We start from the raw sequence: 25,698 nt of genomic DNA on the forward strand, positions 1-25,698 counted from the left end.
AGTTTGAGTTGCTCTGCTCTCCAGAAGCTCTGATATGACAGTATCTTGCTGATAGACTCGACATGTGGTACTTGCACGATATTTACCTACTAATCTCATCAGATAAACTTAGGGCTTTTGCATTCTGTTGAAGTAAATTCGTAATGGTGTGATAAATTTTATTACAACTAAATTTTCAGTGTCAGAGAAGTTAACTTTTTATGAATGTGGAATTACATTCTTCCATATTTGGGGGCTTTAAAAATAGAATGTTTAACTCTTATTCTTCTTGTCTCATTCTTAATCACACCTTTATTTCTCTTTTGCTTACAGGATACCATTTAGCATTGAATTAACTTTCTAAGTGGCACTAAAATGGTTAAATATAGTACTCCAATTTAGTGTTTTATCTAAAAATAAAAAATTTGGTGATCGTGAAGAGACCAAAAATTTTTGTAGTATGCAAACCCTTTTTTTAAAAAAAGTATTTTGCCACACAGACCAATGGTTCCTTTTGAGTACATTTTCTGGCTAGTATAGGCTAAAACTTAAGAATAAATTTCTAGTGCATCATATAACAAACCTTCCCTTGCCCTGATCCTAAAATGTTGGAATTCTCACTGCTCTCAACTATATCTGTTGGTTTCCAGCTTCATGTGAGTTCTGGGGAATTCTGGCTGATTACATAGGATTAGTCAGGATACAGTTCAGAATCAGGTTACTGTGCCCAACCAGTTCATGCTGGTGTTTATGCTCCGCTCAAGCCTCCAGTCCTAATGTAACTCTATCAGCATAATCCTCTGTTCCCTTCTCGCTCGTATGTTTATCTAGTCGCTCCTTAAATGCATCGTTACTATTCGTTTCAACCACTCTGTGGCAGCGAGTTCCACGTTCTCACCAAAAGTGTAAAGAAGTTTCTTCCGAATGTCCTATTTGATTTTTTGACTAATATTGATGACCTCTAGTTATGCTCTTTCCCGTAAGTGGAAATATTCTGTGTGTACTCTGTCAAAGCCTTTCATAATTTTAAAGACCTCTTATTTCATCCTTCTCTTAAGAGAAGAGATACAGCCTGTTAATCCTTGATATGTATACCCCTTGCATTTTTGTTATTAATGTTCTGTAACAGAATAATGGGCTACTTTTAAAGAGGAGACGGCTTGGGTAGTGTCAAGGTATATTCCCACAAGAGAGAAAGGTAGGACAAGCAAAACCAAAGCTTCCTGGGTGATGAAAGAGAGAGAGTAAGTTTAAGCAGAAAAAATGTGCGTATGACAGATGTCAGCTTTATAACAAAGGAGAGCCAGGCTGAATATAAAATGTTCAGAGGGGGAATGAAAAAGGAAATAAGAAAGATAAGGTGAGAATGCAAGAGACTGACAGCTAAATAAAAGGGAATCCAAAAATCTTCCATAGACATATAAATAGTAAATCGGGTAGTGAGCAGAGAGGTGGAGCTGAATAAGGATCCAAAAGGAGATGTACACTACAGGCAGAGTGCACGACTGAGGTGCTAAATGAGTACTTTGAATCTGTCTCTACCAAGAAAGAAGATGCTGCTGAAGTCATAGTGAAAGAGGAGGTAGTTGAGGCACTGTAAGGGCTAACAATTGATAGAATGGGAGTTAGAAAGGCTGGCTTTACTTGGTCAGCAGGACCGGATGGAAGGCTGGCTTTACTTTGTCAGCAGGACCGGAAGGTATGTATCCAAGGATGCTGAGGGAAGTTGGGCAAGAAATTGTGAAGGGACTGGCAACAATCTTCTCGTCCTCCTTAGATACAGGGGTGGTGCCAGAGAACTGCAAATGTTACTGATTTGTTCAAAAAGGGTGCAAAGATAAAGCCAGCAACTACAGGCCATCAGTATGACCTCAGTGGTTGGAAAGCTTTCGGAAGCGATCGTCCCTGAAAAAATGAAGTCACTTAGACAAATATGGATTAATTAAGGAAAGCCAGTATGGATATGTTAGAGGCAAATCAGATTGATTGAGTTTTTTTTTGAGGTAATAGAGACCATTGATGATGTGCACATGGATGTCTAAAAGGTGTTTGATATAGAGCCATGTGACTGGCTTGCCAACAAAATTGAAGCCCATGAAATAAAAATGGGCAGTGGCAGCATAGATACAAAGTTGAACCAAGTGACAGGAAACTGTAATGGTTAATGGATTGCTTTTTGGATTGGAGGAAGGAGTGCGGTGGGGTTCCCCAAGGGTCTGTGAGGACCACTTTTTTTGATGCATTAATTGCAGGACACCATTTCAAAATTTGCAGATGGCACAAAATTGTAAGGAGGATAGTGATAGACTTCAAGGGGACAGGCTAGTTGAATGAGCAGACACATGGCAGATGAAATTTGCTGCAGAGTTGTACAAATTGATAAATTTTGGTAGGAAGAAAGAGGAGAGGCAATATAAAATAAAGGATATAATTCTAAAGAGGGTGCAGGAACAGAGATCTGGCGGGAGGGGTGGGGTAAATGTACTCAAATCATAGAAGATAGTAGGGCTGGTTGAAAAAGGGGATAAAAAGCACACGGGATCCTGGGTTTTATAAATACAGGGATAGAGTACAAAAGCAAGGAAGTTATAATACACCTTTATAAAAGACTGGTTTGTCTCAACTAGTGTATTGTGTCCAATTCTGGGTGTTGCAATTTAGGAAGGATGTGAATGCTTCTGGGAGGGTGCAGAAAAAATTGAGAATAGTTCTAGGGATGAGGGACTTCAGTTATGTGGGTAGATTGGAGAAGCTGGGGCTGATCTCCTTGGAGGAGATGGTTAGGAGGAATTTTGATAGAGGTGATTGAAATAATGACTGCCCTATAGAGAGGAGATAGAGAGAAATTATTCCTGTTGGCAGAAGGAGTCAATGGCATAGTGGTATTGTCACTGGATTAGTAATCCAGAGACCCAGGGCCTGGGAACCTGGGTTTGAATCCCGCCACGTCAGATGGTGGAATATTTAATAAAAATCTGGAATTAAAAGTCTTAATGATGACCATGAAACCATTGTCGAAGGAAATCTGCTGTCCTTACCTGTTCAAAACAAAATCAGCAGTCCACGCCATGGAGCTTGCTAGACCTTGCTGGGCAGCTTTCTTGAAAGTCTGTGGCAAGTAATGTTACTTCATCACGAACTGCAAAATTTAGGCTAATAACTTTTGGAGAGAAGAGAAAATTGAAGGGCAAGATTCTATACCTGGTTGCTCCAAGGCCTGACATTTGTTTTGTATCCAAATATCTAATTAGTATGTTGTAATTAAATTCTACTTAAATTATTAAAGTTCCAAATGGACTTGTGCTGGCTAATTACTTTGGTAATTAGTTTAATAGTTAAACATTATTTTTATGGTCACCCTACATCACCTACAATTTCTTGATCTTTAAGTATAAATTTGAGAGTCTGCACATAAATGGGCCATATTTTGCACAGCATCTTGCAGTGTACACCTGTCAGTTAGACTTATAATTGCAAGTTTTATGTTTAAAAATTTTTTGCCCACAGCTGTGGGAAGTTTGAGCTGATAACTGCACAGCAACAGGTCATCTGGAACTTGTGGAACAAAGGGACTGTGGTAAGCCTGCAAAGGAGGATAAATTGAAGTTAATGAATTAAATGTCAAATCAGTTACAGAAACAAAAATAGAGAAATAATTGGATTGAGAGCAGAAAAATCAAAGGAGAAGCGAGGGGAAAAATTAAACATTTTAAGATATTGTAAAACAATTCTCAACCTGAAGGAATGAGACTGCACACTTAACAAATCTTTACTTTCTGGGCAAAAGAGATTAGTAACATCTGCCAATCAGTCATGACATTGTTGAAAGGGTGCATATACTGATTATGTTTGTCACTTTCTGTGACAAGTTTAATATGCAGTTAATGTGACAAACCAGCTTCCAAGAAAATGTTAGACATTAATCTTGAGATGCTCATTTTGTGAAGTGAATGAAAGAATGGCACAAATTGGCAGAAGCTTGTGGTAATTCACAATGTATCTCTGGCTGATTTGTGCATACGTAATAGCAAGCATCATTCAGTGCTGTTATTTTCTGAGCCATACCTGGTCAAAAGATCAATTGTATTTAATATTTCATTTTTAAAGGATGTGTAACTAATTTCTGAAGCACCAGCTATAAAAGTGGCCTGTATTCAACAATATAAAAGGTAGTTCTGTCAAACATCATTGTACATGTAACCGAAAATTTGATTTTTGATGCACAGGTAGCTACACAGCTCTTTCACTGTCCAGACCATGTCCAGGAATTTTGAATATCGATCTGAACTTTGCAATAGGAATATAATGAGGTGTTCACTATTATTGGGACACACATTGGATAGCAACTTCCTGTTTCTGCACAGTTAAACATGACAATCTGGAATTTATTGTTTGATTTGCCTTGTTCCACCACAAGCTTCGCTGCCGGCATCTCGCCAAGCAACTTGACATTAAAGCACATGGAAGGGGGTGATGTTGCAATATCTACCCCACTAGATGTCCAGAAAACATGTCAGAAAAAGTTAGTTCTTGTCCATTCAGCTATTTGCGCACTCTCTCTTGTGCTCCCCCTCTCATTTTTCTTCCTGTACATGAGTTTACATTGAATTCAATTTTCTAACTTGCACTTCCAGTTGAGATTCTGCATGCTCAGTAAGGATTCTTTAGCCTGATTGAAGAGATGTGCTGCTTGCCTTGTTCTCATAGGTCCCAGGTCACCTATAGCGGGCACTGTGCTGAAATTGATTTCTAATGTAATTTATTCCATAAAAACCCAGTCTGTGGGCAGCAGGAAGCATAATAAATGTCGCTCGTTCACCACCAACCAAAAATCTTGAGGTTTCTTTGTCTGCGTTTAAGTACCAAAATGTAATCATCAGTAATTAGAAGCTTTTTATTTGACTTGTTTTAGTATTTTCTGATTATTGTGGTGAAAATTTTCATCAGGAAGTTATTCCCTATGAGACAGCTTTGAGCAAAAGTAGTGCATTGATTCGTATAACTTGTGGTTAAGTTTGTGTTGAAACCTTCCCAAAGCACAATAACTACAGGGGAATTTTTGTTAGTTTTCATTTCTTCATAACTGTTTACTAGCAGAGTTGTTCGTCCTCTGCTGGCTTAAAGCATTGGTTTGAGGGGCACAGTGACAGGTTTTGACCCTCAAATCTCACTTATCGGTGCATAGTACCAAAGCATCATTGGCCAATATGCTCGTACTACATCAGCAACTGAAGCCACTGCTGCTTCTAAAAGCTGTCATTGAAAACTGCTGGCTCACTTGTATTTTAGTTCTGAATAATGTTATATTCCATTCGTGACTTGGTTGTTGGTGGTATGGCTGTTTCCCTGTTTCATTATCAAACTTATCTTCACTCCCTCCTGCCTCCACCTGATAGCAAAGCCAAAATCTGTCCCACTTTAATCTGTTTGAATGTATTTGTATAGCAGTCACTTTGGAAACACTTCACATTCTTAGAGCCTCAGTATAATATTACATTCATATAGACATGCATCATGTCATTCTTGGTGCATATACTGCGGCTCAAATTCATCATGTGGGAGTTGTGTTGAAAGTGATTATGTTGGAAACTAACATGATGTGATTTAGGAGTTACATTTTTTGCAGAACTGAATTTTAAATAACTTAGGAGGAATCCCTTTGCAGAGTGGAATGAGAATATGCTGCCACGTGGCATGGTTGACGCATCCAGTATTAGCACATTTAGCAGGAGTTTGATGTATACAAGGGAGGAAAGGAAATAGATTTAGGGGCAGGGTGGGAAGAGGTTATTAGTCAGAGGAGATGTGCATGGAGTATAAACATCAGTATAGACCACTTGGATTGAATGGCCTGTAACTGATCACTTTCCACCAGGTGGTGGGAAATGGCAGATTACAATGCTTCCCAAATACTTTTCTTATGTTGTTATATGTGAAAGATATCTATAGAGAAAGAAAACTGGTAGTAAGTATTCCACATCATTAATGACATTGATAGCCTGCAACAAGTAGTGTGGTTATGTTTCAGAGCTTCAAAAATTAGCACCTGTTCAATGATTGAAGACAACAATGTGGTTAAAACAACAGTATATTAACTAAAACAACAAGAGCTGGAAAAACTTAGCAGGTCTGACAGCATCTGCAGAGCGGAGTACAGTTAACGTTTCGAGCCCGTATGACTCTTCATCAGAACTAAGGAAATATAGAAATGAGGTGAAATATAAGCTGGTTGAGGGGGGTGGGACAGGTAGAGCTGGATAGAGGGTCAGTGATAGATGGAGGCAAAGAAGAGATTGCCAAAGATGTCATAGACAAAAGGACAAAGGGGTGTTAAGGGTGGTGATATTAGCTAAGGAATGTGCTAATGGTGACATTAAGGGTAGAAAGCAGGACGAGCAAGTGACAGCCCCAGTGGGGGCGGGGTGGGGGGAAGGGATCGAAATAGACTAAGAGGTGGAGATAAAACAATGGATGGAAATAAATTTAAAAATAATGGAAATTGGGAAAAGAAAAATGTATCTAAAAAATTATAAATTATTGGAAAAAGGGGGATCGGAAATGGGGTGGGGATGGAGGAGAGAGTTCATGATCTGAAGTTGTTGAACTCAATGTTAAGTCCAGAAGGCTGTAAAGTGCCTAGTTGGAAGATGAGGTGCTGTTCCTCCAGTTTGCATTGAACTTCACTGGAACATTGCAGCAGACCAAGGACGGACATGTGGGTATGAGAGCAGGGTGGTGTGTTGAAATGGCAAGAGACAGGGAGGTCTGGGTCATGCTTGCAGACAGACCGAAGGTGTTCCGCAAAGCGGTCACCCAGCCTGCGTTAGTATATTAACTAAGCCTGGGAAGAATGTCCTGCAGTCAGCATCGTGGTGAAGCAGTCTGGGAAGAGTGTCCTGCAGTCAGCATCGCGGTGAAGCAGTCTGGGAAGAGTGTCCTGCAGTCAGCATTGCGGTGAAGCAGTCTGGGAAGTGTGTCACTAACAAGAGCGACATCACAAGACAGCGCGAGAGAGCAGCAGGGAGATCAGAACCAGTGCGAGTGCAGGGAAGTTTCAAAAAGTGATGTCAGCACAAAGGTGAGAGCTGATTGGTGAGTAGTGGGTAAGTGTTTTTCTCCAGTTTAAAATACCTTAAGCTAAGGAAAGGTAAGAGTTCTAGTTTTTATTGAAAGTACATAAATAATTTAACCTTTTTTACTGTATTTAACTTAAAGTAAGGGTTTTTTTTTCAACTAGAGGCATAGCAGGGCAGCTCAGTCCTGTGTTGTGTACCGCCTGCAATGTGTGGGAAGTCCTACACGCTCCTTACGCTTTGACCAACCACGTGTGCAGGAAGAGCCACCAGCTGCAGCTACATGAGCTCTGAATTTCGGAGCTTGAGTGGCAGCTGGAGGCACTGAGGTGCATCCGCGAGGCTGAGAGTTTCGTGGAAAGCATGTTTTTAAATGTGGTCACCCCACAGCTTACGAAACTGCAGACAGAGAGGAAATGTGTGACCATCAGTCAGAAGAAAGGTGTCAGGCAGGTAGTCAAGAAATCCCCAGGGTGCATCCTGCTTGAGAACTGTTTTTTTGTGTTGGAAAACGGTGAGAGTGTTGGTTCCTCTGGGGAGTGCAGCCAGGCTCATGGCACTGAGAGTGGCTCAGCTGCACAGGGTGGGGGGAGAAAAAAGAGGGGAAGAGAAAGAGGGGTAGGAGTCTCGATAGTAAGGGGAACAGACAGGCGTTTCTGTGGCTGTAGATGTGACTTCAGGATGGCATGTTGCCACCCTAGGATGTCACTGAACGGCTGCAGGGCAAAGGGGGAGGGCAAACAGACAGCGATTGTAGTACACATTGGTATTAATGACATAGGTAGAAAGAGGGATAAGGTCCTGCAAGCAGAATTTAGGAAGCAGATTAAAAAGCAGGACCTCAAAAGTAGTAATCTCTGGATTACTTCCGGTGCCACCCACTAGTGAGTATAGAAATATGAAGTTAGTCCAGATGAATGCGTGGCTGAAGAGATGGTGCAGGAGGGAGGGCTTTAGATTTCTGGCACATTAGAACCATTTCTGGGGGCGGTGGGACCTGTACGAGGCGGACAGGTTGCACCTGAACCAGAATGGGACCAACATTCTTATGGGGAGGTTTGCTAGCGCTATTGGGGAGGTTTAAACTAACTTGGCAGGGGGATGGGATCCTGAGACGAGGTTCAGCAGGGGGAGATGCACAGCCAAAATTAGAAGAGAGAACAAGTGAGTCTGGAAGGCATAGAAATTATAGGGCATTTAAGGCACAAGGGAGTTTGGCAAGGTTGGATGGCATTTTAATGCAAGGAGTCTGATGAATAAGGCAGATGAGTTGAGGGCACAAATTAACACATGGAAATATGATGTCATTGCTGTCACAGAGACATGGTTGAGAGAGGGGCAGGATTGACAGCTCAATATTCCAGGATATAGGATCTTCAGGCAAGACAGGGGAGGAAGTAGAAGAGGAGGGGGTATCGCAATGTTGATCAAGAAATCAATTACTGCAGTGAGGAGGGATGACATCTTTGAAGGCTCCTCAAATGAAGCCTTATAGGTAGAACTTAAAAACAAAAATGGAGCAATCACATTGCTGGGATTATACTATAGCCCCCCAAACAGTCAGAGAGAAATAGAAGAGCAGATATGTAGGCAAATTTCAGAGAAGTGTAAAAATAATAGGGTAGTAATATTGGGGGATTTCAACTTCCCCAACGTTAACTGAGTTAGTCACAGTGCGATCGGTTTAGAGGGAGCGGAATTTTTAATGCATCCAGGAGAGCTTTTTAAGTCAGTACACAGAAGGTCCTACAAGAGAGTCCTGGACTTAATTTTAGGGAATGAAGCCGGGCAAGTGGTAGAGGTATTAGTGGGGGAGCATTTTGCAGATAATGATCATAGCTCCGTTAGATTCAAGGTTGTTATGGAAAAGGACAAGGATGGGCCAGAAATCAGAGTTCTAAATTGGGGGAAGGCTGATTTTAATAAGATCAGGTATGATTTGGCCAAAGTGGACTGGGAGCAGCTACTTTTAGGTAAATCTGCATCAGAGCAGTGGGACTTATTCAAGAAGGAATTAGGGAGAGTACAGGGCCAACATATTCCAGTAAAGATAAAGGGTGGGACCAACAAATCCATGGAACCTTGGATGTCGAGGGATATACAGGATTGGATAAAGAGAAAGAGGGAGGCCTGTGGCAGATACTGAGGGCTCAAAACAGCGGAAGCCCTAGAGGGGTATAGAATGTGTGGGGGGGATCTTAAAAAGAAAATTAGGAGAGCAAAAAGGGGGCATGACAAAACATTGGCAGATAAAATAAAAGGAAATCTAAGGTTATTTTACAAGTACATGAAGAATAAGAGGATAACTAGGGAAAGAGTAGGGCCCATTAAGGACCACAGTGGTAATTTGTGTGTGGAGTCAGAAGACCTAGGTATGGTTCTAAATTAATACTTTGTGTCGGTGTTCACAAGTGAGAGGGATGACGTGGGTATGGAAATCAGGCAGAAGGACTGTGGTATATTTAAAGAAATTAGCATAGAAAGGGAGGAGGTTCTAAATGGTCCAACAGGCTTAAATCTCTAGGCCCGGATGAAATGTATCCAGGCTGTTGAGTGCGTCAAGGGAGGAGATAGGGGTGCTGGCAATAATTTTCAGTACCTTTCTAGCCACAGGAGAGGTGCCAGAGGACTGGAGGATAGCCAATGTGGTACCATTATTCAAGAAGGGAGGAAGGAATAAACCAGAGAACCACAGGCCAGTCAGTCTGACCTCAGTGGTGGGGAAACTATTGGAAGCAATTCTGAGGGACAGAATTAATCTACACTTGGAGAGGCAGGGATTAATCAAGGACAGTCAGCATGATTTTGATTTTAAGGGGAGGTCATGCCTGACCAATTTTGATTGAATTTTTTGAAGAGGTGACCAGGTGTGTAGATGAGGGCAATGCATTTGACGTAGCCTACTTGGACTTCATCAAGGCTTTTGATAAGGTCCCGCATGGGAGACTGATAACGAAGGTAAGAACCCATGGGATCCAAGGCAACTTGGCAAATTGGATCCAGAATTGGCTGAGTGGCAGGAAGCAGAGGGTGATGGTCGAGGGGTGTTTTTGTGACTGGATGCCTGTGTCCAGTGGAGTTCCACAGGGAATGGTGTTGGGTCCCTTGCTGTTTGTGGTATATATAAACGCTTTAGACTTGAATGTAGGAGGGTTGATCAGTAAGTTCGCAGGTGACACGAAAATTGGTGGGCTGGTAAATATTGAGGAGGATAGCCTTAAATTACACAAGGATATAGACGGGCTGGTCAGATGGGCTGATCAGTGGCAAATGGAATTTAATCTGGATAAGTGTGAGGTACTGCACTTGGGCAGGACAAACAAGGCACGGGAATACACAATGAATGGTAGAACCCTGGGAAGTACCGAGGATCAGAGGGACCTTGATGTGCATGTCCACCGGTCCCTTAAGGTAACATGACAGGTGATAAGGTGGTTAAGAAGGCATATGGGATACTTGCCTTTATTAGCCGAGACATAGAATATAAGAGCAGGGAGGTTATGCTGGAACTGTATAAAACGCTGGTTAGGCCACAGCTAGAGTATTGCGTGCAGTTCTGGAATCTGCATTATAGGAAGGATGTGATTACGCTAGAGAGAGTGCAGAGGAGATTTACCAGGATTTTGCCTGGGCTGGAGAGTTTTAGTTATGAGGAGAGATTGGATAGACTGGGGTTATTTTCCCTGGAGCAGGGGAGATTGAGGGGGGACATGATTGAGGTGTATAAAATTGAGGGGCATAGATAGGGTAGACAGGAAGGAACTTTTCCCCTTGGTGGAGGGATCAGTAACTAGGGGGCATAGATTTAAGGTAAGGGGCTAGAGGCTTAGAGAGGATGTGAGGAAGAATTTTTTCACCCGGAGAGTAGTGGGAATCAGGAACTCTCTGCCTGAAAGGGCATAGAGGCAGAGGCCCTCATAACATTGAAGTATTTGAATGTGCACTTGCGATGCCATGGTATACAAGGCTATGGGCAGAGTGCTGGAAAATGGGATTAGATTAGTTAGGTACTTGTTTGACCGGCACAGACTTGAAGGGCTGAAGGGCCTTTTTCTGTGCTGTAGACCTCCATGACTCTGACTCTAAGAATTTTGCAATATATTCATGTTACATGTTAACATTTGGTTGCAGTTCCATTTATCATTATAGCAATTTTGTTTGAAAATGGACATTGTACTAAATTATTTTGTTGGGAATTCCTCTTGAGAGTAACATTTCTCCTTTTGTTAATTATATTCAAGATTATAGGGTGGATTGTATTCTGATCAGTGGGCACTCTTATTAAGCTCAAAAGACATGGATATGGGAGTGAGAAATAAGAAAAGTATGCAGTGGAGTACTATAATTTATCAATCTAGTCCCTTCACTCTCCTTTCCTTTAGATAAGTAACAGGATTGTCAGACTGATTAACAGTCTGACGCTGCAAAGTGAACACTCCTCCTACATGTATATACTTAACAAATTTGACCCAGAAATTGCTTGCTTGCCTGCCATTATTAGATCAGAAAACATCTAGCCATTTCTGGTGAAGTTGAGATAAGCCATGAATTCTAATTATCCACAGATTGCTGGATGATTTTCACTGCCCTGCCATTAGCCCCAAGGAAATTGATAAAATTGCAACCTTGCCGTGAGCCTCTTCATTGAAATTAATTGCATGCCATGAAATTGCTGAATTTGTGCTATAAATGTAAATTAATCTTGTAGCTGCCATTTAGGCCTGGTAATTGATATCATAAGGACCCTGTTAATGTCATGATTTATGCTGCTGACGCTAAACTCCCAGCAGAAGCAACTTGCATTTATGTAGTGCCTTTAATGTAGTAAAAAGTCCCAGGGCACTTCACAGGAGTGATATCAAATTAAATTTGCCACAATCTTAGGAGGAGATACTAGGGCAGATGGGTCAAAGAGGTAGGTTTTAAGTAGCATTTTACAGGCGAAAAGAGAAGTAGAGAACTTTCGAGAAAGAATTCCAGAACTTCATGCCTCTGCAGTTGAAAACATTGTAGGCATTGGGAATGTACAAGGGACCAGAACTGGAGGAGCATAGATATCCTGGAAGGCCATAAGGGCGTAACATAAATTTGAATCATGGGTAAGCCATATCACTGAAATGTGATATAGGTGTCCTCTAATTTGGACTTTGGCTTTTTATCCATTCACAAATACTGATGGGCTGTTATGTATTTCTATTATTTGTTCTATATATGAATGCTATGCTTTCTTTCTTGTGCTCTAAAACCGTTTCTTGAGCTTTTTAAAAAAATTCTGTTGCCCTTTTTGCTAGAGAAGTAATGTCCTTATACCACAACAAATTAGCCTTTTCCCTCTGAGTGTCGCAAGACCAGCTATTTGATGTAGGATAGCATATTCAACTCATTTCTTAAAATAAAAACGTGCTCTCAAATATCGGCTCTGGTAAATCAGTATGTATTTGAGCTCCCAGGCTAAACAAATAGAAAGTAACATGGAAAGAGTTTTAGCCCTTTGAATTTGATTTGGTATGCAGTGCAGGATCACCATTTGTTTTGAGTATTAGGAAATTTGGTATTTATGTACCTCTTTCCCCTTCCACATCTCTGCAGAATGCATCAAAACATGATAAAGTGCAACTCTAAGATGCTGGGTGACTTTCTCACAGAAATTAACCACCAAAATCAAACTAAGTTGGCAGAATATTTAAATATGGAAGTCGTCATGGGCTAGCCTAATCCTGATTGTGCCAAGAACTGAAACCCTGGCTATTTTTATAGCTCCCTCTGCCACCAACCAATATGTTGATGCTGAGGTCAACTGTAGCACTTACCTTGGAATTTTCTAGTCTGCACCAGTTCATCCCTCGCAGTGCAATGGCCAACAAAATTATCAAGCAATTTAACCTATAATTCTGTTAACATTTAATAAACTTATTGGTATTTTAAAATGTATTTAAGAGCTTTGTCTTTGTACCTCTCACGTGATGATGACTGTTAATACTTGGTATGATGTAGAGGAAATGGTTCTTGACCTGGCCACTCCCATGTTGGAAGCTGAATTGCCTGCAGATTAGATAAATTGTCTCGTAGGTGTGCTCCTCTATTTGATGCCAGATCTATATGCTGAAGTTTATGGTGCAGTTGGATTGATCTTTAGACATGCAAGCCTCAAATACTTAAACCCAGATCCGAAGGGATTTTTTATTAGGCAAATCCGAGAGCAACTTTTCAGAAAGTAGACATTGCTTCCACAATGGGAAGTGAGTGAGTTGAAGGGAGAAAGCTAAGTGAAATGCATAAGAATAGATAATGAGAAAGGGTATCCAAGGTAGAACTACCTTTTTCCTGAAGGCTTATCTGGTAAAAGCATTGTGTATGCCTTATCCTTAAAAATGAAGAAGCTTCCAGAAATTGATTCCTGAGTAATGCTAAGCGTTATGACATGGCAGGTGATGTCTGCCAGGTGGACCAAATCCACAAGGGAAACTTGGCCATGCCAACACAACGGTTTTGCAATTTGTATTTATTATGTCGAGTTTTGTGCACTGAATTCAGAAGTAATGAGCTCGCTAACACCTTTAGAGATTTTAAAAATTAAATTGAAACATTTATTAACAAAAGGAAAGATTTCAAGCACATGCATAAGATTACAGTTACTGTAACAAATCCCAAAATTCCTAATTATCCTGACTCCCAACTATAAACCCTCTTTAAGGTAACAGTACAAAATAGATTTTAAATTTATATAGGCAATCCAGCAAGTTTATCACAGCACCCAGTCAAAATGGAATTCTGAAGGTGTTTCTCCAACTTTGCTTACCGGACACAGCAGACTTCTGCAAATGTGGCTGGAGGCTTTTCCCCAAGGCTGTTTTACATGGTGCTTTTAGATCTTACGTGGCCCCCCCAACATAGCTTCCATCCTTCTTAAAAATGTTTCTTTCTCTAAACTGTAAGTTCCATTGTTCTATATGCCTTTGGAAATTTACTTTTGCTATAATATGACAATCTTTCATGTTGCCAATATGGTCAGTACCTTTGGGGAAAAATAAACATACCCCTTGGCCTTTATCTTGTTAGTTGTAAACATCCTATCATCCCTTTGAAACCTAAACAATCCCTTCACTTATCTAAAATGCAAATTTCCTTCACACCCTACATGCTGCCCTTATCCAAGTTTACTCATTAGTATTTCAAATGCCTTTTACACCTACCTTCTTTTGATAATTTCAACCTTAGTCTATCTGACTCCAATTCATTTAAATCACACAGGCAGAACCATGCACACTCACACTCATAAACCCACTTCACAATAAACCACAATAATATTGATGAAAAATATGATAGCAGCTAACTCAGGTCATGAAACTAATAGCCAGAGCATTCCTGGGTTAGAAGGGAAAACCTGGTTGATGTTTCTATTCTTGACTTCTGGTAACACTACTTTCGAAGTATACATGTATATCCAATGGTCATGGCTCTCCATTTAGAATGGTTGCTTGACTGGAGCACTGGGTGATGAAAGGCCTGTGGAACAATGGTTTCGTTAAGAAAGGGAAATGTTGTGAAGCCCATCATTTTGGTTTTGTACTCGTCCCCATGCCTGTGCCCTGTGTGTTCCCACATCTATTCCCTGTCTTCATCCACCCCAACAGAGATATGTTTCATTGAGGGAGAAAGACATTACCAGAAGGATGCACCATCATGGCTAATTAAGGAAATTAAAGATGGTATCAAAATGAAAGGGAATGTCAGCAATGCTGTGAAGGTTAGTGGTAGGGCAGAATATTGGGAATGTTTTCGAAACCAGTAAAGGATGACTTCATAAAAATTGAGGGAGAAATTGGAATGTGGGAGAAATTGGAATGTGGGAGAAATTGGAATGTGGGAGAAATTGGAATGTGGGAGAAATTGGAATGTGGGAGAAGTTTAGCAGGAAATTAAAAAGACAGTAAAAGCTTCAGCTATATGGAAAGGAAAAGAGTAGCTGAAGTGAGCATTGGTCCCTTGGAGGGTGACTGGCGAATTAATAATGGGAAACTTGGGAACATCAGAGACTTTGGATAAATATTTTGTATCTACCTTCACAGTAGAAGACACAAAAGGCCCAAGCATAGTTGAAAATCAAGAGGCCAAAGGGAGGGAGTAGCTTAGACCAATCACTGTCACTAAGAAAAAAAAATGGGAATATTAATAGTACTTAAGGCTGACAAGCCTTCTGAGGCTGATGGCCTGCAATCCTAGGGTCTTAAAAGAAGTGGATTCATTAGTTGTAATCTGCTAGAATTCCCTGGATTCTGGAAAGGTCCCAGATGATTAGTAAACCAAAAACGTGACAGAAAGCAGGAAACTATAGGCCTGTTAGGTTAACATCTTTTCATCAGAAAAATGCTGGAATCCATTATTAAAGAGGTTGTAGCAGGACATTTAGAAAATCATAGTATGGTCAGGCAGAATCAACATGGAAAAAGTGTTTGACAAATTATTAGAGTTTTTTGACGATGTAACAAGCACAGTGGATAAAGGGGAACCAGTAGTGCATTTGGACTTCCAAAAGGTATTCGATAAGTTGCCACATAAAAGGTTACTACACAAGGTATGGGCATATGGTGTTGGGGTAATTTTTTTTCTCTTTTCAGAGAGCCGAGACAAACGATCACCAGCAGCCCCAAGAAACAAAAATTGTGCTTCCAAAATCTCTTGATATCGATTCTGCACGGATAAAGCGCAAGCGCCTCGTCCATGTGCTATTCACAGCAGAAATCCTTTATTAGCATTGATAGATGACTGGTTGGCTAACAAGAAACAGTTGAGTCCGGATAAATGAGTCATTTTCAGGTTGGCAAACTAACTAGTGGATTGCCACAGGGATCGGAACTAGGGCATGAACTATTTACAATCTATATTAATGACTTGGATGAAGGGGCAGACAGTATTGTAGCCGGATTTGCTGATGATGCAAAAGTAGGTAGGAAAGCAAGTTGTGAGATACAAGAAGTTTGCAAAGGGATCTAGATAGGTTAATTGAATGGGAAGGTGGAATATAACGTGGGAAAACCACGTGGCAGGCAGAATAGAAAAGCAGAGTATTATTTAACTGGGGAGAGATTACAGAACTCTGCAGTATGGAGGGATCTGGATGTCCTGGTATATGAATCACAAAAAGTAAGCATGCAAGTACAGCAAGTAATTAAGGCAAATTGAATGTTGGCTTATATTGCAGTTGAGTGGAATATAAAAGTAGGGAAGCCTTGCTACAACTGTATAGGACGTTGGTGAGACTACACCTAGAATACTGTGTACAGTTTTGGTTACCTCACTTAAGGAAGGATATACTTGCATTAGAGGCAGTTCAATGAAGGTTCACTCGGTTGATTCCTGGGATGAAGGGGGTTGTCTTTTGAGAAATGTTTGGACCTTTACTCATGGTTGTTTAGAAGAATGAGACGTGATCTTAGTGAAAAGTGTAAGATTCTGAGGGGGCTTGAAAGGTAGATGCTCAGAGGATAACCCCCTTTGTGGGGGAATCTAGAACTTGGGCAGAGTTTCAAAATAAGGGGTCTCCCATTTAAGACTGAGGTGAGGAGGAATTTCTTCTCTGAGGGCCGTTAGTTTTGGAATTCTCTCCCCCAGCAAGCGGTGGAGGCTGGGCCAATTGTCTGACTCTGCCTTGAATGTATTCAGATTTTTGACCTGCGTTGGAGTTGAGGTTATGGAGGACAGGCAGGTAAGTGGAGTTAAGGCCATAGCAGATCAGCCATGATCTTACTGACTGGCAGCGCAGGCTTGAGGATGAATGGCCTACTCCTCTTTCTTATGCTATGTTCATTTGTTATGTATTTTAACATCAATGTTCTGTGACAGCCATACTTGCATTAACTTGAGCCTCAGAGGCTGCAGATGTCTATTCCTATTGTTGCAGCATGATTAATGCACATTGAATTAAATTTATTTAGTCCGTGTAGGCAAAGTCCGAGAAGATCCACTTGTGACACTATTTGTCCAACATCCAGTATTGGATGAGCAGGAATTTCCTCCAACTAAATATTGGAAGTCGGAAGCCATTGTCTTTGATTTCTCCCTTGCAAACTTAGTCCCTTAACCAATGGCTCCGTCCTTCTCCTCAATCACTGTCTGACGCCAAACTAGACTGCTTCCAGCATTGGCATGCTATATGATCCAGACTGGGGCTTCCAACCCCACATCCTTTCCATCCTCAAAACCTTCAATTTTATGTTACTGTTGCCCATCTCCACCCCACCTCAGCTTCTCTGCTTCTGAAATCCCCAATTATGTCAGCGGCATCTGTGGAGAGAAGAAGAGAGTTGATGTTTCAGATTGATGGCCTTTCATCATGATTAGAAAGAGTTAAAGATGTAGCAGGTTTTAAACAAGTTCAGAGGCAAGGTCAGGGAATTGGGATGGGTTGTCAAGGATTGTCCTTTGATAAGGTGGAAGGTGACAGAGATTAAATGAGAAAAGAGGTGATGCAAAGCAAAATCAGATGGTAATGAGGCAAGTAAAGGAATAAGATGGGTTAAGAGGATGTGTAAATGGCAAAGACAGAATGACCACCAACTGCTGCTGTCCAAAAAAAAAAATGAGGGCTCTGATGTGAAATATTTTGAACTCCAGTGAGAGAAAGATGTAAAATGCCTTCTTGAAAGATGAGGGTTTTTTTTTAGCTTACAGTGAATTTCATTGGAATAGTGTAGGAGGCAGAGGGCAGAATAGTAGTCGGGCAGAGAAATAAAATGACAGGCAACTGGAAACGTGGGTCGCGCAAAATGATGATCTCAGTGTAGAGGAGACCGCACCAAATGCGGTGAATACATGATATATTGAAAAGTACAGATTGCTGATTTGCCTGGAATGAATGTTTAGGACACTGGACAATAGCCTCCGACCTGTGTTTATTTATACGGCAGCTGTTTATGGTTCTGCTATTCACATCTCCTTTTAGACTTTGTTTCTTTACTGTCCCATACCGTCAGCCCTTGTCTTGCACCGTCATCCCTTTTGCCATTTAATTGCTCCTGCCAGCCACTTTATCACAGACCTCCCCTTTTGTTCAACCTCCCCCCCCAAAACTTCCCATTTTCTTTGCCTGTCTTTGTATTGCTTAAAACCAGTTACATTTCTAACTTCTTCCAGTTCCAACAGAAGGTCATTGACCTGAACCGTTAATTTTCTTTCTGTCTCCACAGATGCTGCCTGACCCGCTTACGTATTTACTACATTTTCAGTTTTATACTACATTTTCAGTTTTATTCCAGATTTTCTTCATTTGCAGTACTTTGTATTACCAGCTAATTCTTCCAAATGATTTCCTAGATTAGCTAAAAGTGACGAGGTGCTTCTAAATGTTTAAAGCCTGTTTCTTCAAAGAAATATACCCATTGCAAACAACTAATTCGATGGTTGTGCAGTAATTAAAAAATCATAAAAACCTATCACAGCAGAAGCCATTCGGCCCATTATGCCTGTACCGTTTTTCTGAAAGAGCTATTCAATTAGCCCTACTTCTCCGCTCCCATATTTTTCCTTCACAGGCACAGATTCAATTCTGTTTTGTATTTGTTTCCACCACCTTTGTCATGCACTGTACCCAATCTTGCTGCACAAAAGAAATCTTGTTTTTCCTCCTGGTTCTTTTGCCAATTATCTTCAATCTGTCGTCTTGTCTTCTGCAAGTGAAAATATTTTCCTCACTTAGTTTATCAAAACTGCTAATCGTTTTGAACACCTTTACCCCTTAGCCTTTTTTGCTTTAAGGTGAACAATCCCAACATCTCTGGTTTCATAACTGAAGTTATGGTATCATTCTGGTAAATTTCCTTGGCGCCCTCCAAGGCCTTGACATCCTTCCAGAAGTGTGGTGCTCAGAAGTGGGCACAATATTCTATCTTCGGCCTTACCAGTGATTTGTTAAGTTCTTGCATAACTTCCTTGCTTTTATACTCTCTGCCTCTCTTTGTAAAGCCAAGGATCCTGTATGCTTTTTTATCAGCTTTATCAACTTGTTCTGTCAACTTCAAAGATTTGTTTTAGTGAACCACCAGATTTCTGTTCTTGCACCTCTTCAAAGTTTTGTCATTTAGTTTACGCTGTCACTCCTCATTCTCCCCCAAAATTTCGCTTCAAACTTCTCTGCGTTAAATGTTATTTATTCCGCCAGCCCTGTTCATTGGGCAGAGTCAGGAGAAGTGGGCCATTTTCAGTTTGACAAACTGTAACTAGTAGAGCGCCACAGGGATCAGTGCTGGGGCCTTGACTATTTACAATCTATATTAATAACTTGGATGAAGGGACTGTATGTATAATAGCCAAATTTACTGACGATACAAAGGTAGGAAAGCAAATTTGGCGGAGGACAGCACCTGCAAAGGGATACAGGTAGGTTAAGTGAGTTGGCAAAAATTTGGCAAATTGAGTATAATGTGGGAAAATGTGCGATTTCCACATTGGCAGGAAGAGTTGAAGAGCAGTATATAATTTCAATGGAGAAAGACTGCAGAATGCTGTGGTAGAGGGGGATCTGAGTGTTCTCATACATGAATCACAAAAAGTTAGTATGCAGGTACAGCAAGTAAGTAGAAAGGCAAAAGGGTTGTCAGCCTTTATTGCATTGGGGTTGAGTATTAAAGTAGGGAAGTCTTGCTACAAGTGTATAGGGCATTAGTGAGACCACACCTAGAGTACCACATATAGTTTTTTGTCTCCTTATTTAAGGAGGGATAAATTTTCATTGGAGGCAGTTTGGAGAAGATTCGCTAAGATGATTCCTGGGATGAGGGGCTTGACTTATGAGAGAGGTTGGGCCTAAAGTCTTTAGAGTTTAGAAAAATGAGAGGTGATCTTATTGAAACATGTAGATTCTGAGGAGGCTTGACAGCTTAGTTGCTAAGAGGATGCTTCCCCTCATAGGGGAGTATAGAACCAGGGCCACAGTTTCAAAATAGGTGGTGACCCATTTAAGACTGAGATGAGGATTTTTTTGACAGTTGTTAATCTTTGGAATTCTCTACCCCAGAGAGCAGCGGAGGCTGGGAAATTGTCTAACTCAGCCTTGAATATTTTCAGATTTCCGATCTACGCAGGAGTTGGGGGGTTATGGGAGGCAGGCAGCAAATGGAGTTAAGGCCACAATCAAATCAGTCATGATCTTACTGAATGGCGGAAAAGGCTGGAGGGGTCAAATGGCACACTCCTGCTCCTATTTCTTGCATTTTTGTTGTCAATATTATTTTGAAATCTGCTATTCTCATCACTCAAGTTTTGGAAAACTTTGAATTTGTGTCTCCTATACCCAAGTCCAGGTCGCTAATGTAAGAAAGGGCAGTGGTCCTAATACCAACCCCAAGGGATACCACTATATGTTTCTTCCAGCCTGAAATACAATAGTTTACCATATTCTGCTTTCTTTCCCTAGTCAATTTTGTGTCCATACTGCCACTGCCCCATACATCTTGTGGGCTTCAATATTTACTGCCTATTATGTTTAATTTTCACTTGTCAAAATTACTTTTTTTAGGAAAGTGGCATTGAGCGATTGTAGTATTGTATCAAATTGTAGAAGATGGATTTACTTTGCTGCCTTTTTAAGGCTCAGTGATAGCACTCGTACTTAGTCAGCACGTTATGAGTTCAAGCCCCATCAGAGACTTGAGCACATAATCTCGTTTGACATTTTAATGTGGTATTAAGTGAATGTGGTACTAAGCAAGTGATGCACTATCAGAGGTGCCAGCTTTTGGGTGAGACATTAAAGCCCCGAAGCCCTGTATCACCTCCAGGTGGATATAGAAGAACCTATTGCACATTTCAAAGAAGAATGAAGAGTTCTTAAGGTGTCTTGGTCAGCATTTAATCCTTAATCATAGCTGCCAACAGATTATTTGGTCATTTACAGAACCCTACATTACAACACTGACTACGTTTAAAAGGTGCTTCTTTGGATGTAAGGCGGTTTTGGGAGCTTGTGAAAGTTGCTCTTTGAATGCAAGTTTGTTCTTTTCATTTTTTCTGTTTTTGCTCCCTTTCTTCTCTCTTCCTCTTGTTAAATTTTGTGAAGTTTTGGTATAAGGAAACTGAGATCAGCAGGTGACTCATAGGTTTGTGATGGGGTTTAAACCCATTGTAAACTGGTTATACAACCTGATTGACTTAGTGAAAACACAGAAGACTCCTCTCACCCCATCCCCATTTCTAAACTAAATTCAAATCCAGGTTGTTGTGGTGACAGGAACAGTATATTACAAATGTACAACTTGGTTCTCTTCATTACTCTTTGTTTGTTTGTGGAAAACGATTAAGAGGTAGTGATAGTATAGATTTTTCAAATACTTGGAACTTGCGCTGTGTCTGTCAAGTTTTGCAATTGCATACTACAGAATGGTGACATCTTGATAAACTTTTATATAACCTCAATTAGGGTTGTATAAAAAATATTGAAATTCTGCAGAATATGTTGCAATTTTACTGCTTAGTGGGGTGCCTTGACACTCTGTGCTGGTACCAAAAGCTGAGTTGTTGAGGTGTGCAAGTTTCTCGAGGGTTTTTTTACATACTCTTTAATGGGATGTGAGCATCATGGATAGACCAGCATTTGTTGCCTGTTCCAAATTGAGTGTCCTCATTTCAAACTGATTTCACGATAACTTCAGTTGAAATTTAACTTTTTTTCATTAAGGGATTGGATTGGGAAACAGGTGACTCACTGTGCAGTCATAGGCTTGAGGAAAAACAAAGTCTAGCCTATTGTATCCATTCCTAACTTTCAAATTCTCTAAGGCAAGGTCCACAGCACCACTCCGTGTACATATGAGTACACGTATGGAGTTCTTGATACCTTTTCTCCCTCTGACCCTTTAACAATGATAACTGTACCTTGTAGCTCACATACCTCTTGTGTTAATACTCGGTTGATAATAACTACAACAATTGTTGTACTGTCTTTTAATTTTTAGCACCCACCAAGCCTGTGTTCCTGATCAGGTTAAGACTAGAATTTTTTAGAATGGGGAGTGTTAAATGAGATGCCCAATAATAATGGGAGGAATAAAAATTTCTTGCCACCAGCATGTGGGAGAACTGATTTTGTTTCATTCTCTGTTCTGTCCATTTCACCTTTGAAAGTGTTTTAAACTGATAGGAAAGGGCTCTTTTAAATATGCATGTAATGTACTGAAAGTATGTTGGACATTTCAGATTGCTATCTGTAGTCAGTTAATGACAAAATGCTGCTCCAATGATTAAATGGAGGGATGACGGAAGCTATAGGCGGTTTTAGGTTTAGTGTACAATTAATTCTGTGCTGTACCACTGAACGCTGTTTTAGAGTTGCAATTTTGAGCTGGAGTTGCTTTTTTTTTAAAAAAAGGGTTTCTCTTTACAGGTGTATCGAGTAAAACTGCAAGATCCAAAGACAGAAACTAAGAAACACAATATGACCCTGATATGCAGGGGCTGAAGCAAGATATTTTAGTAAATCATTTTGGGAGGTATGTTTCGCTTACTTAAAAAAAACTTTCCTTACAGAAATGAGGGAGGGAACAATGTTGTCGGAGTTCAGAAACTTTTAGCTAGGTGTTATTGAAGTTGAACTTAAATATCTTTTCATGTACTATACATTGAAACATTTCAACCCTTATTATGTTTGGAAGTGTGTGTGCTGAATTACTGCAGATTTTATTGGCAATATATTGCTCCAACAAACACTTGATAATTCCATGCCCATAACTCTGTCCTCTAATGAGGTACCTTGACAATGGTATTCCTGTCATATTCCCTCCAATCAGGTCCATTCCCCACAAAACTGCCATCCTTGAATACAAATCCAATTCCATTGCTAAAATTTGAGACTTCTGGTCCTCAACACCGTACTTACAATACAAAGCTATTCTTGGTTTCTTTGTGGATTTATGCATTGCAATTGTTGTTTTTAAAGCTAGTACTAGTTAAGATTTGTTCATGCATATACTTGTATTTGTAACCAGTAAATATACTTGTATATTTGAAGTTCTTATGTTTTTAACATGTCAGGTGCAGTCACATTCATAATGTGTTTGGATGAAAAATGATCTCAGCAAGATTATTACCAACAAAATCACACTTTTTAAAATTGATTTTTTAACTCCAAAACATAGTGCAACGTATTAATGAAGAGCTTAGAAGAGGAGGAAAGATTATGGGAAATGTTAGGTTACAGTACTTTGAAAAAAAGTTGAACTTGGTGGATTAAAAATAGAATGGTGAGCATGTGAGTGGGATTATTTTTCAGTTTTTTGATATGGGGCTAATGCTACAACTTGCAGCTTGAGTAGCAGCATTGGTGTTTTTGTGCAGTGTATGGTGGAAACCTTCATTAAAAACAACCATCCCAGAAGACTATTTCCATGAATATGCTGGCAGAGTTGAATGTTGACCATCTCATTTGGAGAGAGAGGAATGCTGCTAAATGGAAACCTTTCATACCTCATGGAAAGTTTGAAAAAAAAAATTGGAGGGCAGAAAGGAGAATTTTCAAAGCTGTTCTTGTTATTTTCATTCATATGAAGGCTCAAAATCTTGCTTATGGATAATTTGCTACTTTTCCTAGCCAAGGTATGTTGATGGAGACTGGATCCTGATGTAGCACTCCAATTATTGCAACTTACTGAGACCAGAAATTGAACTTAGGACCTTCTGATTTCTGTGACTCAGTGCTACACTTGCAATATCCTTTTCCATTAGGCTATTAGAGGCAGAATATTAATAAAACTAAACTTATTATTCTTTCTAAAAATGGGAACAAATTCTGTATTATTCCCACTTCAGTATTTTTGCTACTTCTATGAATAAAAAGAGTCCTCCATCTACTACAGCAAAAAATGAAAAAGGAAGGTTTTAAAAACAAAATGAATAACAAATGTCAAAGTCATTAATGTTGTTTGTGTTGCCCTAGCAGGCAGTACCAGCAAAAATCTTGTCAATCTGGAATGCCCGGTTATGGTAGTAAATGATCCTGTACTGATGAGCATGTTGAGGCTTGTGTGAACCAGTGAGCTTTCATTTCAGTATGTAAAGCTGAAAGGGTAGACCTGTCGAGACTGATGCCAGTTAGTTGTATATCAAATTTGCATTTACCTCCTATTTTCTTTAAATCTATACTGACTACATTTAAATGCATGTGCAAGACTACCTTTAGTTTGACAATTTGTACTGAATTTGGTTAAAATAGCAATGATTTATTATGAAAGGAAATAGCAGTTATGCTCAATCCCATACTTGACTTTTTGTCCATAACCCTGTAAATTCCTCATCCTCAATTACCTGTCCAACTCCCTTTTAAGGTTATTTATGGAATTGCCTTCCAACACCTTTCCAGTTGAAGTGTTCCAGATCCTGCCAGCTTTGAGTAAATTCATTTCTCCTCATCTGCCCTTTAGATCTTTTGCCAATGATCTTAAATCTATGAGCTCTGCTCATTGACCCACATGTCAGCAGTTTTTCTCTATCTACTCTTACCAAAACCTCCTTGGCCACCTTCTAACCTCCTCTGCTCCAAAGGGAACAATACTAGCTTTTCCAGCTTCTCCTCTAACTGAAGTTTCTTATCCCAGTTAACACTGGGACAATCACAACTCTGTAACATCAATAGGGATTAGAATGGGAAAGTGAAGGCCCATCACATTCTGCCAGGCCAGCCAGTGACCTCAGTGTTTGTTTTAAATTGGCACGGCTGGGCCTTGGACTGTGTTTGCCTGAGAGTGTTTGTTTTTTTCAAAAAAAAAAGGAGCCATGGCAAAGGCACAGGTGAACACGCTGACAGTGGAGAACAACCTGCCTCTGTTTTTCAGTCCTTTTCAGTTTGAGACCACCTAATGAGTACATTGAAGATCTACCTCACAATTTGGGATGCGCAAAATCATTTACTTATTCCTGCTGGAAGGCATGTGTTTGTTTTTCAGGCTAATGTAGCAAATCCTTCCTTTATTCCAGTTGCATATGCAGTTGGACTTGTCAATATAATAACTGTTATTCCCAGCTGAGATTATGACTGGACAAGCCTGATCCAGGGTGGAACTCAACTTGATTGATCCTAACTTTTATTTGTTTGTTTAGATACATGGAGAGAGGGGCTACTGAACAGAGTCACCGGAGTCAGCTAACGGACTTTTAGCAAAAGTATAAAACATTTATTAAACAAAATGAACTATATTACAATACTCCTTCATCCACAACAATGCCTTTACAGATATAACTCTGTGTGTATATATATATATATATATATATATATATATACGGATTTGTAAGGATAACACAGGTTGACACTTTCTCTCAGATGCCTTCTGCAAGGGTCCACCTCCAGGGTTTTAAACACTCCTTCCCATGTTCCTTTCCCCTAGGTGGTCACATGCGTTCAAGCTTTCCTCCACGCACACTCTCTCACTCACTCAGCTGTCAACAGTACAGCACTGCTTAATATGCCCCCAGCAAAGAGTTACAGACCTTCAGTTGTCTCTTTGGACCTTCTGGCTTCTCTTAAGCCTTTATCTCTTTAATCTTGAAGCTTGGAACCTGCATCTGCTCCTACTCTAAACTCCTTCCTTTGAGTAGAAGGTTGTCTTGGGACTTTCTGCTGTTCCACTACCCTGGATTTGGGGACTTTCTTCTTTAGATTGGG

The 25,698-nt window shown here is 40.3% G+C and overlaps 1 protein-coding gene and 1 non-coding gene across 4 annotated transcripts in view; one reads left to right on the forward strand and one right to left on the reverse strand.

Annotated features, from left to right (window-relative positions):
• Positions 1-25,698, forward strand: part of taok3a (TAO kinase 3a) — a 154,863-nt gene that overhangs the window by 14,381 nt on the left and 114,784 nt on the right. For 2 of the 3 annotated variants that reach the window (XM_078554017.1, XM_078554018.1), the window contains exons 2-3: positions 3,503-3,556; positions 22,429-22,534. The gene's annotated coding sequence lies outside the window, so the exon portion shown is untranslated. The remainder of the gene's footprint in view (positions 1-3,502; positions 3,557-22,428; positions 22,535-25,698) is intronic. The other variant, XM_078554019.1, reaches the window with a different exon arrangement.
• On the reverse strand, positions 15,668-15,802 carry LOC144688157 (U11 spliceosomal RNA). Its single transcript, XR_013578358.1, has one exon. It is a non-coding gene; the product is annotated as a U11 spliceosomal RNA (small nuclear RNA).

This window comes from Cetorhinus maximus, chromosome 12, assembly GCF_964194155.1.
Source record: "Cetorhinus maximus chromosome 12, sCetMax3.hap1.1, whole genome shotgun sequence".
Lineage (NCBI taxonomy): Eukaryota > Metazoa > Chordata > Chondrichthyes > Lamniformes > Cetorhinidae > Cetorhinus > Cetorhinus maximus.